This window comes from Octopus bimaculoides, chromosome 18 (genome assembly GCF_001194135.2).
Source record: "Octopus bimaculoides isolate UCB-OBI-ISO-001 chromosome 18, ASM119413v2, whole genome shotgun sequence".
Taxonomy (NCBI): domain Eukaryota; kingdom Metazoa; phylum Mollusca; class Cephalopoda; order Octopoda; family Octopodidae; genus Octopus; species Octopus bimaculoides.
This window is the reverse complement of record NC_068998.1, coordinates 12,325,686-12,338,864: the sequence shown is the minus strand read 5'-3', so window position 1 is coordinate 12,338,864 and position 13,179 is coordinate 12,325,686. Positions and strand designations below refer to the sequence as shown.

Genomic DNA, 13,179 nt, shown 5'->3' with positions numbered 1-13,179 from the left:
GCTCCCCCCCCCCCCATTGGAGGGTGAGACGGTGGAAGTCATGGAGAAGGTTGCCTCCAAGAAAAGACAGAGAAAGGTCAGCAACAATGGTTCCTCACCAAAACATGTGCAGGTGGCGCAAACCAATGCCACATGCTTATTCTACAGAAGTTTGAAAACGTCACCTTTCTCATACTGATATATTTATAATCTTAAGACAAGATGCTAAGGTTGGCTCAAATTATAAAATCGTTTGTGCTGAAATTTCTGATCCTAAAACAGAGCCAGAACTTCATGAAATAGTACTAAGATGTGTGTTGTACGGACCACGTGGAATAAATATTCTGAATGAACTAGCATGAACAACAGTAACAGTACAAAAATGGTAACCAAAAGAATATAAGAATATAAATAGTACTTATGTAGTTGGTTACCCGATATGCAGAAGACGGTAAGGAAGAGTTACTCAAATCTAAAACAAGAGTGTAGGTAATAGAAATATCATTCCATATAGTAAACTGTTATCCTTTAGCTCATATCAACGTAGAAATGTTTTCCTCAATTTAATATTGATTGTATCGTATTTGCTTAAATATGTGCTTAAAGCTTATGTCGAAATTGGCTTGATTTTGAACGTAGACGTGATATTGATTATGATCAACAAGCTACATATTTAGACGTCAGAAGCAATAATGGAGGTTTATTAGAAAACAAAATGTACCATACATATATCCCATACAATAATATGATTACCTGTGCATCTAGAGGAACAAAATTTAGTATTCTTTAATTGGGTTTGTGACCAAGATGCCCTGAACAGAACTCAAGACAACCAACTCACAAAATAAAGAAGACAAACAAGCGAGAAAAGACTTTTTTTTTGTATACTGAAATACCAAACTATTATGTCATCAAGAAGGTAAATGTCAGTGAAACAAATAGGAAATAATAATTATTGGGCTCGGCTCAAGGCCAGAAAATTTGGGGGAGGGGTTAAATCGATTACATTGACTCCAGTGCTCAACTGATGTTTATTTTATCGGCCCCTAAAGGATGAAAAGCAAAGTCGACCTTGACGGAATCTGAACTCAGAACGTAAAGACGGACGAAATGTCGCTAAGTATTTTTCCCGGTGTGCTAACGATTCTGCCATTTCACCGCCTTACAGCTTACTAACAATAATTTCAAATTTTGGCACAAGGCCAGCAAATTTTGGGGGAGGGGTTAAGTCGATTACTTCGACTCCAGTGCTCAACTAGTATTTATTTTATCGACTCCTGAAAGGATAAAAGGCAAAGTCGACCTTGGCGGAATTTGAACTCAGAATGTAAGAACGGGCGAAATACAAGCATTTTGGCCAGCGTTCTAACGATTCTGCCAGCACGGAAAATAAAATTATTACAAAGAATTTATTCTGCCATCCCAAGGGATAATAAAAGATTTCATTTTCGGTTATTAATACTATGTATTTCAAGGGTCACAAGTTTTCAGCTAACTCTGATTAGATTTATGGCTTTGTGGTTAAGATGTTCGGGTCACCTAGCGGTGCAATATGTCCTTGGGCATGGTACTTCATTTCATATTGTTTGCATCTGCTCAGCTATAGTGAGTACCGGCGGGATACTGACGCTACCCCTATCCTTCTCTCTCTCTCACTCTCTATCTATCTATCTATCTCTATCTCTCTATCTCTCTATCTCTCTTTCTCTCTCTCACTCTCTCTTTCTCTCTCCCATTCTGTCTCCCATTCTCTCTCATGCAGTTGAATGTTGTATGTTCTGAAGGTTCAAGTATTAGGAATGGAAGGGTTCTCGATTACATAGGCACGCAACAATTAGTGAAAATATTATCCAAATTTTGAATTTATATCCGCTCTCTCGAGAAGCGGATGCACGTGTGTGTGTGTGTGTTTGTGTGTGTGTGTGTGTGTGTGTGTGTGTGCGCGCGTGCGCGCGGGGCGCGCGGGCGTATAAATACTTTTCTTGACGATGCAAAAGTATCTTCACGGCTGTTCAAGTTTGTAAATAGAGTCCTTCAATTAAGGAGTGTAGAACGAGAAGAGTAAACAACAGAAAATATGTAAACACTCCTGTTTTGAGCTCTTAGGAAGCTAAAAGGTGATGCACAAGCATTCAGCTCTGAGTACACTACTTATAATGGAGACAGCTGTAGGACAATGAAGTTGATTACGTAATGTTTGTTCCCTTCTCATTCTATTCATGTCATGTCACGCATGGTTGTACATTTACAGATTTTTATTAATATGTCACATGTTTTTATAAATCATATATTGGCGCTTGCGTCTACTCTAATAGACTCTTCAGATTTAAATTTTTTGAGTGGATTCGTCTCTTTTTATAGCGTTATTGAGTATGTAGGAGTGGAGAGAGATATAGGATAGTAAAAGAGGGTGAGAAATGGGGAGAAAGCGAGAGAGAGAGAGAGAGAGAGAGAGAGAGAGAGAGAGAGAGAGAGAGAGAGAGTGTGTGTGTGTGTGTGTGTGTGTGTGTATCTGAAAGGAGTGTCAATGGAAAAGAGAAAGAAAGAAAGTTCTTTCAGTAGAAGATGACAAGTTGATTCTTGGCCTTTAAAAATGGCAAAACCAGGTGGCTACTCTAAGTGGGGGTCTTGTTTTGATAAAAGTTATTTTTCAAAAAATTGTCTGGACTTATTATCATTGTCTTCATCACTGTCCAGTGAGAGAGTGTAAATGCTTAGCAGCATTTCGTCCGTCTTCCGGTTCTGAGTTCAAATTCCGTTGAGGTCAAACTTTGCCTTTCATACCTTCACGGTCGATAAAATAAGTACCAGCCGAGCACTGGGGTCGATGTAATCGACTTAACTCCTCTCACGAATTTGCTGGCCTTATGCCAAAATTCGAAACCAGTATTAATTCACACTGAAGGTAGCGAAATGGTAGAAACGTTAGCACGCCGAGTAAAATGCTTAGCGGTATTTCGTCTGTCTTTATCTAAGTTCAAATTCCGCTTTTCATCCTTTCTGAGTCAATTAAATAAGTACCAGTGGAACACTGGTGTCGATGTAATTGACTAGACCTTTCCCACTTAAATTTCATACCTTGTACCTATAATAATATATTTACTATTTTGGACGAAATGCCACTAAGCATTTTGTGCAAAAATTTATTATATGATTATTTTCATGTTTTGAGTTCAAATTTCAACAAGGTTAACTTTGCCTTTCATCTTTTCAGAGTCAATAAAATAAGTACCAGCTGAGCACTGGGGTTGATGTGATCGACTTACCTTCTCCCATGAACTTGCTGGCCTTATGCCAAAATTTGAAACCAATATTAATTCACACCAACTTGTTTCTTTGATAAATGTAATTTTTTTCGTTTTGCATAAATCTATGTTATCTTAATTTATTAGACTACCGTGTATTATTTAAAGTAATTTCTTGAACAACAATGTTTAATATAACACCGTTTCCTATCTTTGTAGAAAATACAAGTGTCATTTATGCCAAACAAAATCTGTCTACGAAGTTTTCCATGGGGTAGAGAAGAAGAAAAGAAGGGCATAAACAAAATTGTCAACGGTTATGGTGGTATTTTAGAACTGAATGCTGAAATGACAGATGATTATTTTCCTATAATAGAATATCTCGGAATTTATATGAGACTTGGAGTAACCGGAAATAGTATTGTCACTTTTATCCATTTCAAATTTGAAATTACGGTCACAGATTTCCATTGTAGCACTGTCAATGTGTAATTTTCTAACTTGTTCAGTATGTAGTAATTTTTCATTTTCCTTGCACGTTCCACTGTGATGCTGCATGCTGCTTGATGCGTTTTACCGTTTCTACAGCAGTTTTCACTTCAGCCATTATTGTATACCTTATAACAGTCGATAGATACATACTTGTAGGGTCGACCCCTTCAGCAACAATTCTCTGTTAAGATTGGGAATATAATTCAAGCATCAATGGTATCCTCGACTCTTATTTTTAGTATACCATCAACTTTTGTATACAGCAAACAACACAGGATAGTCGGACAAAGTAGACATATTGGAGAAGTGTGTTCATCTTCTGATAGTTTAAATGATACAGTCTATCCTTTAATCTATTATACTACATTGCTCGTCGGTAGCTGTTTTATGTATTTTGTTCTCATAATAATATACTCATCAATTGGGAAACGTGTTTTGCACATTTACAGAGCAAAAGTAAGAAGACATAGTTCTGGATTTTTCAACTCCAAAAAATTACACTATCTGATGAGGAGAATAGTGATGGTAGTTCTTCAAAGAAACGAGTGCTCTCTACTAATATTTACAGAGTGCACACAATGCAACCATATAGGACTAATTTAATTCTGTTCACTATCACTTTGATCTGGACTATAAGATTTTTTTTCCTTTTTCTTTTACATTTCGTTGCAATATTTTGGAGGATGTCAGTTAAAAATTTTAATGACACTCTTAAGTCATACCGAACTTGCAATATACAAGTTGTCGATGAATTATTTTATCTCAAGTGAGCTGTTAATCCATATATCTAGGGACCTTTTGGTTGACAATCTTTCATTGAACTAACGGAACTAAAGGATTTTATTTCATGACATATTAATATTATGTACTTAACAAGATATTGAACTTCTTTCAACTCATTTCACAAGTGGTACTTATTACCTTAAATGAAGCTACAAGCTCTTCCCAGTCTGAAATACTTGAACAGAAAGTACTTTAGCGACAAGGATATATGTTTAAATTCCTTTCATATGAAACCACTTCTAATAAAGAGCCAAACGGCTAAACGTTATCATATTAAAACAAATAAAAAGAATGCTCAGAATGGGTAACTACACGGATCTTATCAATAAGGAACTCTCTATACAAAAAATAGCAGCCAAATCATTTTCAAATCGCACTCTACCTACTTTAAAAAGAAAGGACACATTTGGTAATGAAGTTCCATATCGTTTTATGGCTTCTTCAGATGAAGTTTGATACTAGTATCGTGGAAAAGGAGTGAAGAATTTTGTACTCATATGTCGCTGTAGTAAGCAAATTATCCAGATATCGAGCTCTGATTTGAATATATGCAATGTATTTGAATGAAAGCTGGCATTAGTATTAAACCAGATAACAGATTGGCTTTATTAACAAGATTTCCTATGGCTTGGAGTTAAAACATATTTACAAGTTGATCTGCTCGGCCAGGACCGACCTTTGATTAAACGATGACAACGTCGACGTGATGTAGTGACCTGCAAACTATTGTAATAAACACCAATATACTACTCACATTCTGCCTAAACAGTGGATTTACAAATACAATATCCCTACATTCACTCTCTATTTCCTATCTTATCTAAACTATTGCTTAACCATCCTCTCACACCGTCTCCGATAAAGCGATATAATAAATATCCTGGAAACAGCTGTAAGACCTTCTATTTATAAATGTTCTATATTATACACAGCATTGATTTTTTATCTCATTACGAAATCCTTATACATACATACATACATACATACATACATACATACATATATATATATATATATATATATGTATGTATACTAAATGATTGATACGGAAGACGGAGTGTAACAAGAAGCTTTATTTAGCACAATAATCGTTTCGCCTGCCTTCTTTACTGTTCCCTAGTAGGTGGGGAGCGATGTAATTACATCAGATGCATCTTGCAGTGCAAAGGAGCCTCATCAGGTGACGTGATAGGCTTCAAAAGTTATAAGATTTACATTTCGCTCCAAGTTAGATGGTGCTATTATATATACATATACGACGGGCTTCCACATAGTTTCAGTCTTCCATATTCACTCACAAGACATTAGTCGGCCTAGGGCTATAATTGAAGACAAGAGCCCATGATACATTGCAATGGAACTAAACCCGAAGCCACATGGTCGCAAAGCGAGTTTCATAGCCACACAGGTATGCCTACACACTTAGCAGTTGAAACATTTCTAGGTTTTCTTCTGCCGCATGATTTTTCCCAAGGATTTAGTCTTGTGTCGCATCTAAAAAAAATCTTTGATACTGTTTTTGAGGGTGGATTTCATTATGACTTGAAATATTTAGATCTCCTTCTTCATCCATATGCCTCAGTAGCATTTTTAGCACTTCGGAATTAATTAATGGCAAAGAGGAGAGTTAATTTTAGAGATGAGTGACAAAGAGAGAATGAGGCAGACAGACAGACAGACAGACAGAGTAAGAACCATGTACAAAAACGTTTTTATACCATTATCAAAATATACATGAGTAAGGAAAGGACGGGGAGAAGGAGGAAGAGGAGAAAGGGAAGGAGGGAGACGAGGAGGGGAAAGAGGTGGAGGAGGAGAAGAAGAAGAAGAAGAAGAAGAAGAAGAAGAAGAAGAAAAAGAAGAAGAAGAAAAAGAAAAAGAAAAAGAAAAAGAAAAAGAAAAAGAAAAAGAAAAAGAAAAAGAAGAAGAAGAAAAAGAAAAAGAAAAAGAAAAAGAAAAAGAAAAAGAAAAAGAAAAAGAAAAAGAAAAATAAAAAGAAAAAGAAAAAGAAGAAGAAGAAGAAGAAGAAGAAGAAGAAGAAGAAGAAGAAGAAGGGATGACTACAACACAAGCGTAGACGGAGGCGAGGAAATCAATATTCCTTCAGTGAAAGACAAAGAAAGCATGACAAACATGACAGAGTTAGTAAATTAGATCCCAGTGTACCTTTAGAAAAAGTAATCTTTACAAGGAATATTTAGGTGTTAATTTAAGCTCGTATTTCAATTTACAGGATGTATTTGTAAATATAAACATTTCCGGACATACACAAATAGTCAGTCGTAAGTAAGTACTTGCAGATGATGTTTTGATGAATATACTGTTATTAACATACTTAAGGCATATGAGTGCTAATACTTAGACTTAAACTGGATATTATTGGATCATATCCTGTTTCATACCAGGATATTATATGGATAAAGGAGGGTTTTTGCGTTCGTGTTTAAGTATTGCATCTGATGTATGTTGTATGAAGGGGGTGTTTGGTAAGGTTAGTAGTGTTATGAATAGCTTTTGTATTTTGTTCAAACCATTTGAATATGGCCATATTGGGGCAACGTCTTTGGCTGAACAAATTGACCCAGTACTTATTATTTTCATTATTATAATTCTTTTATTTATTTATTATCTATTTTTGAAATCTGTTTACCAGTCTTTTGCTGAACCGCTAATTTACGGGTTCGTAAAACAAGCCAACAACGTTTGTCAAGCAGAGAAGCGGGGACAAAAACACAAACACACGCACCACACACACACATACCCACCACACATACTCATGTATATACATATATAGTATATGAGGTGGTATCAGAAAGTTCCCGGACTAGTTATGTTTAACAAAAAAAAATAACTTATTTACCTTAGCTTTAACATTATCATCTTCGAAATAGAACTCTTGTTTAACGGTCTGGCCCTGGAGGACAAATTCTCGATGCAAAGTCGACCTCGGCGGAATTTGAACTCAGAAGGTAAAAACAGACGAAATATCGCTAAAGCAGTTCGCCTGGCTTGCTAAAGTTTCTGCCAGTTCACCGCCTCGAGCAAGCAGATTATTATATAGATTATTTAGTCATGCTGACCTTCGTGCCTGTTTTCTTTTTTTTTATTTCCTGTAAGGACTTCTTGCCATCTAACAATTGTCTGTACTTCCCCACATTAACAGAATATGTCGTGCACGTATAATATATATTTATCAATACGAATTGACTCGATAAAAATGATTCGATAATGCACTTACATACAATTAGGCTAATTATCATCATCGCGGAACCGCTGCCGAACTCTTGCAAATAGCGAAACTCTCAGGGTCCCTAGGCTGGAAGCACTGATGTAGTCTTTCTCCCGTTATCTATCCCTGAGACGTTTATAGTACTTTAGATTGTTCTACAACGTTTGCAAATTGGTGTTCCAAAACAGGTCGCTCCGTGTTCTTTGAGAAACTAGCGACTGGATTATTTATATTCAAAAATAAAAATAAATATGAGACGAGTTTGAAACTGAAGTAGATGTGAAAGATTGTTATTTCTTAAACAATTTCTGAAATTTTTCAGATCTTCAGATCATGCAGCGAATCGCTTCGCCCGATTTTTGCATATGCCATCAAATACATCCTGTAAAAATTACAAAGCAAAGTTTAAAAGAAAAGTGATCAGAGGCAAAAAAAAACAAGCCTGTACTTATTTCTTTTTGCTTGAGTTGATCTTTGTATAAAGACTTTGTATGAAGACTTGATATGGTGGCTGAAAGAAGAGAAAAACGTGAAGTTCTCGGAATTTGAAAGCAACAAGTTTACCCAATGTTTTTGGAAGTACTGAAAGTTACCGAGATCAGAAGTCATTTCAATGGCTAAGGAAATGACAGAGGGCTTGATTCTAGCTGCACCAGATCAAATAATCAGAATACGATGCACCAACATGAACATAAATGTTATGACGTGAATTGTGCACGTCAGGTGTAAGAAAAGTATTTCTCAAATAAATATTTGGGCAAGGGTATCTAGAATAACCTTTTACAGAATTGATATGTTCACACAGAACGCACTCCGTACTACTTCAAATGTAGTTACGATATTCTTTTCTATTCTAGGCACAAGGTCCGAATTTTGGGGGAGGAGGTCAGTCCATTTTTATGTCTATAATTCTCGTGATAATATACATATTAATTGCGATGCCAATTTGGAAACTTGTCCAAGCAAAGAAAAGCAGAGCAAATCGGTTTATTGAATTTTACATGAATTATAACATTTCCAAACCTGAAGAGCAGTATACTAACAGCAGTTCTTCAGACATTCGATCTACCCATTTTGCAAAATTTAGAAAAGAATCAATGCCTCCATTTCGGTCCAATTCAATCTTCATCATCTCTTTGTTCTGGATTCTCAGCTATATACCACACTTCAGTGGAGTTTTCAGGAAGTTTTATGTTAAAGATTTTGAAGATGCTGCAAGTGATAAAGAACAAATGATTTACAAATTATTAACCTATTCTTTTTATCTCAGCTCTGCTCTTAACCTGTATATTTACGGTCTTTTCAGTCGACAGTTTCGTGATGAATTGCTGGCTTCATTGCGCAAAATTTTCCAATATGAGAATAATAAAATATCAGATCTCCTTGAAATGAACACTTTCTGATCATTCACAGGTGTTGTATATTACGTAAAATGAGCACTGCAAGTTCTTTCCAGTTTAAAATATTAAATTTTTTTTTAATATTTAAAATATTTAAAATTTTAAATATTTAAAAAATTTTTAATATTTAAAAAATTTAAAAGTTTTTTGTTTGTTTGTTTATTCTTTAGCAAGTGCATACAGGATTCGCTATAAAAGACAAAAATCTTTCCTTGATATTTGATTGTTATATTAAAACAAATAAAACGTTTTCAGCATATGTAACTAGATGAACCTATTAAAAAGGCATTTAGTGAGTATTGTATACGCGCGCGCGTGTTTGTGTGTAAATATATATTGGTTTCAAAATTTGGCACAAAACTAGCAAGATCGAGGAAGAGGACAATTCGATTACATCAGCTGGTATTTATTTTATCGACCCCCATCCTACACCCGCCGAAAGGATGAAACGCGAAGTTGACCTCGGCGGAATTTGAATTCAGAACGTAAAGATGGAAGATTATATATATAAATATGAGCGGCTAACAAAAGACTCAACATACTTTCTTCTGATGGTTTATATTGAAATTTTCATTAAAACTGACACTCTTTTTAATGTCCTACAAACCAAAATGATAGACATTTCATAATGCATTGAGGGGATTAATGGAACAATAAATTTACTTGAAAATCTACACAAAAGTTTCGAGGATTTGTATGTAAAGTTTGAAGAATGTTGCAGAGAAAATAACTTAACCAAGTCAAAATCTCATACAAAAGGTTCATTTAAAGAAAAAAGAATGGGAATGTTTGGTGTAATTTTGGATTACATACTGAAGAACATGAAAGCAAGATTTGCTGATTTCAAAAACTTAAAGTTCATTTCATTAGTTTATGAAAATAAATTTCAAGATCTTGCTTGCCAAGTTGATAAGAATGCATTTGAACGTTTAGAAAAGAATTAAGGAAACTTTTTAGATATCATAAGACTGAAAGCGGATTTAGCTAGAATTTACAATGCACAGGTGTTTCGAGATAAATCTGTTAAAACTTTGCTTCATTTTATATTTGCAAATAAACTAACCCAAACGTTCCCCGAAGCTGTGAAGTTGCTGCAATTAATCTTGACAGTTCCTACTACAACTGTTTCTGTGGGGAGGTCGTTTTCTGCTTTGAAAAGAATTAAGAGATACACTAGGAACAGAAGGACAAATCAAAAAATTTCCTTACTTGCTTTAATATCCATTGAAAAGGAAAGACTTAACAAAATGGAGCAAGAAATAATACATTTCTAAATCTCTCAGAGAGATTTATGCAGTAGTGATACGATGAAGTAGTTGTATGCTGTCAACTTAATGTGACAGTCCCCTAAAGGGAATAATACTACTGTTGGTTAGACCTAGGAAACTGCACTGCCGCGTGTCTGTCGAGTGCACATCTCTTTGCACGTTAATTTCACGAACAGGCTGTTCTGTTGATCGGATCAATTCGAACCATCTTTGTCGTAACCGACTGAATGCCATTTTAGTATATACAAATAAGTATGTTTGGAGATTATTTAGAAGTACTTCGGCGTTAATAGGCGACATAATTATACACTGAAGCGGATCTTATTAAAGTGGATTTCTTTTTATTGTTGTGTCGTTAGCTATTTTTCGAGAACAGGTTAAAATTTTCCACCAACGTACGTACGTATAAATACGGTGCGTGTTGTCGTTCTCATCACTCCAAGCTGTGGAAGACCTTAGTACAGGTACTGTACTCAAATTGTTTTCTATTTTCTATTTTCTAGTTTTTACTCATATTTAGGAATTTTGTATGAATATCAACAACACATTCAAGTATGATTATGTTTATTTTTGTCAATTTACGAAAAGAATCTGTGTATGTTTTAATGAGAGAAACTTTTCTGATGTTTTTTTCCTCCTCCTCTCGCATATTCTCTCTTACTCTCGCTCCCTCTCGCGCTCGCTCTTGCTCCCTCCCTTTACCTCTCTCTCCCTCTTACCTGTCTCTCCTCCTCTATCTTTCCCAGCTCTATCTAGCTGTCTATCTTACTCTTTATTTCTCTCTCATAACAAGCAAATTACATTAAATTAGCTTCAAAATTATCATTACTTTAACCTATATCATATATTACTTTAAAATATCCTACGCATTCTCAACATTGTCAGTAAAATAATATACTACCGGAGACGCAGTCAAATAACTGAAACAAGTAAAAGAGTAAAAAAAATTTTAAAAAGAATAAAAGCGTACGAAATGATTTATCATCTGGAAGTAATTTAGGAAACGTTTATTTCGTTCCTTCATATAATATCAATAGGAATCGGGGGAAATGGAAAAGGTCCTTAGTGTTTACATAGAGCAAAAGCCCTTTCCAGGGGAATTCTACCGCGTAAAAATATCTCCTAATTTCAACATCATCTCGATTTCACGTGTAGTCTCCGAAAATACTTTGAGTTTTAGTTTTAAACATCATACTTTTACTAGTTTAGGAAAACTTTGGGTTTATATATGTTTTTGTTATTGGATGAAAATGTTTAGTGTTAGTCACTTTCTCTCTTCCTTTTCTCATTAGAGAAAAATATTACATTGTCTACAATGACTTTAAAGATATCAATTTTATAATCTATATGACATATTACTTTGTTTAATATTATGCTCTTAAACCATTGTCAATAAAATGCGGATATAACTTTCGGTAATACGAACAACGTTGCGGTAATTAGTAAAATTTAACCCAATTCAATACGAAGTCCCGACAGATAATTCTCTATTCTTCTCCTGAAGAAGTGTAAGAATCAACTTGCGTATCCTCTTGTTCAAGTCGGGGGGTATTCATTGGGTCTAGACTTTATTCCTGAACATTTTCCGTCCCAGTATGTCATCCCATCTGTTGAAGGGAAACAAGTCGCTCGCGTTGTATTACCGCTCGATTTCACTAACTTTTCATATCATTAAAGTACTTGCGAAGCTGGTGAGATCAAACTTAACAGCCTTCCTGGGGAAAAATCAATTCCTTGATCCCAGATAACATGGTTTTCATAGTGTAGAGATTATCTAACACAGCTTCTCCATCACGCTGGTGGATTTCTAAAAATGTGGAACCTTAGTACTACGATAATACCAGTGGTATTTGGTGGGTTGGGAATGGTGAAGAAGGAAACTGAGAAATATATTAAGCAACTTCCTGGTAACTCCAGTCTCCGTGAACTACAAAAGATAACCTTGATGCGTACAGTCCATATACTACGGAAAGCACTCTCCGTCTAAAATGGAGTAAATGTGGTGATCATTTTAGCATGCATAGCAAAACAAAAGTGCCCTTGCTACTCTTGGCCTCCGGAGAAAGCCCGGCACTAAGGTAGCTGAAATAAAGTTATAATGAAAGGAAACCATAAAATAATAATAATAATAATAATAATAATAATAATAATAATAATAATAATAATAATAATAATAATAATAATAATATCATGTTGAGACCTATATACACTGGAAGCTTTGCCAGCACAATGGAATACCAACAAAAAAAAAGATGGTATAGGCACGCGCCAGAAAAAGGTCACAGAAAATTAGAAAACAACAATACTCTGAGATATGCCAATACAGACAGATAGAGAAATTAAGACCAATAGGTCGGATTTAGTTGTCAGAAATCACCAAGCAAAAGACGCTTTCTAATTGATGTATCAATACCAACAGATGACAATGTTTTTCTAAAAGAAACGGAGAAACTTTCAAAATACCAAGATCTTGAAATAGAGGTAACTCAATTGGGGAGTCGAAAAACAGAAACGATTTCTATCACAGTAGGCGCATTAGGTATGATAAGAAAATATTCAGACAAATACATAACAAAATCACCAGGACTAACAAATATATATAACATACAGAAAATAGCACTACTAGGCACTGCACACATCCTACGTAAAACACTTTCAATACAGTAAAAATAAGAGCATCACAACAAACCACAGCACGTACCCAAGGCACACAAGAGCTGCGCTTGGTAGTGCAGTGAAAGCACGTTATAAAAATAAGACTACCGAATAATAATAATAATAAT

General features: G+C 35.1%; 1 protein-coding gene and 1 long non-coding RNA gene across 2 annotated transcripts in view; both read left to right on the top strand.

Moving 5' to 3' along the window:
- Positions 1–5,390, top strand: part of LOC128249898 (uncharacterized) — an 8,657-nt gene extending 3,267 nt beyond the window's left edge. The window contains exon 2 of the long non-coding RNA XR_008266046.1: positions 3,444–5,390. This is a non-coding gene — a long non-coding RNA (uncharacterized LOC128249898). The remainder of the gene's footprint in view (positions 1–3,443) is intronic.
- A 4,079-nt stretch (positions 5,391–9,469) lies between these two features.
- LOC106868667 (orexin receptor type 2) overlaps positions 9,470–13,179 on the top strand; it is an 11,445-nt gene continuing 7,735 nt past the window's right edge. The window contains exon 1 of the mRNA XM_052974365.1: positions 9,470–10,860. The gene's annotated coding sequence lies outside the window, so the exon portion shown is untranslated. The remainder of the gene's footprint in view (positions 10,861–13,179) is intronic.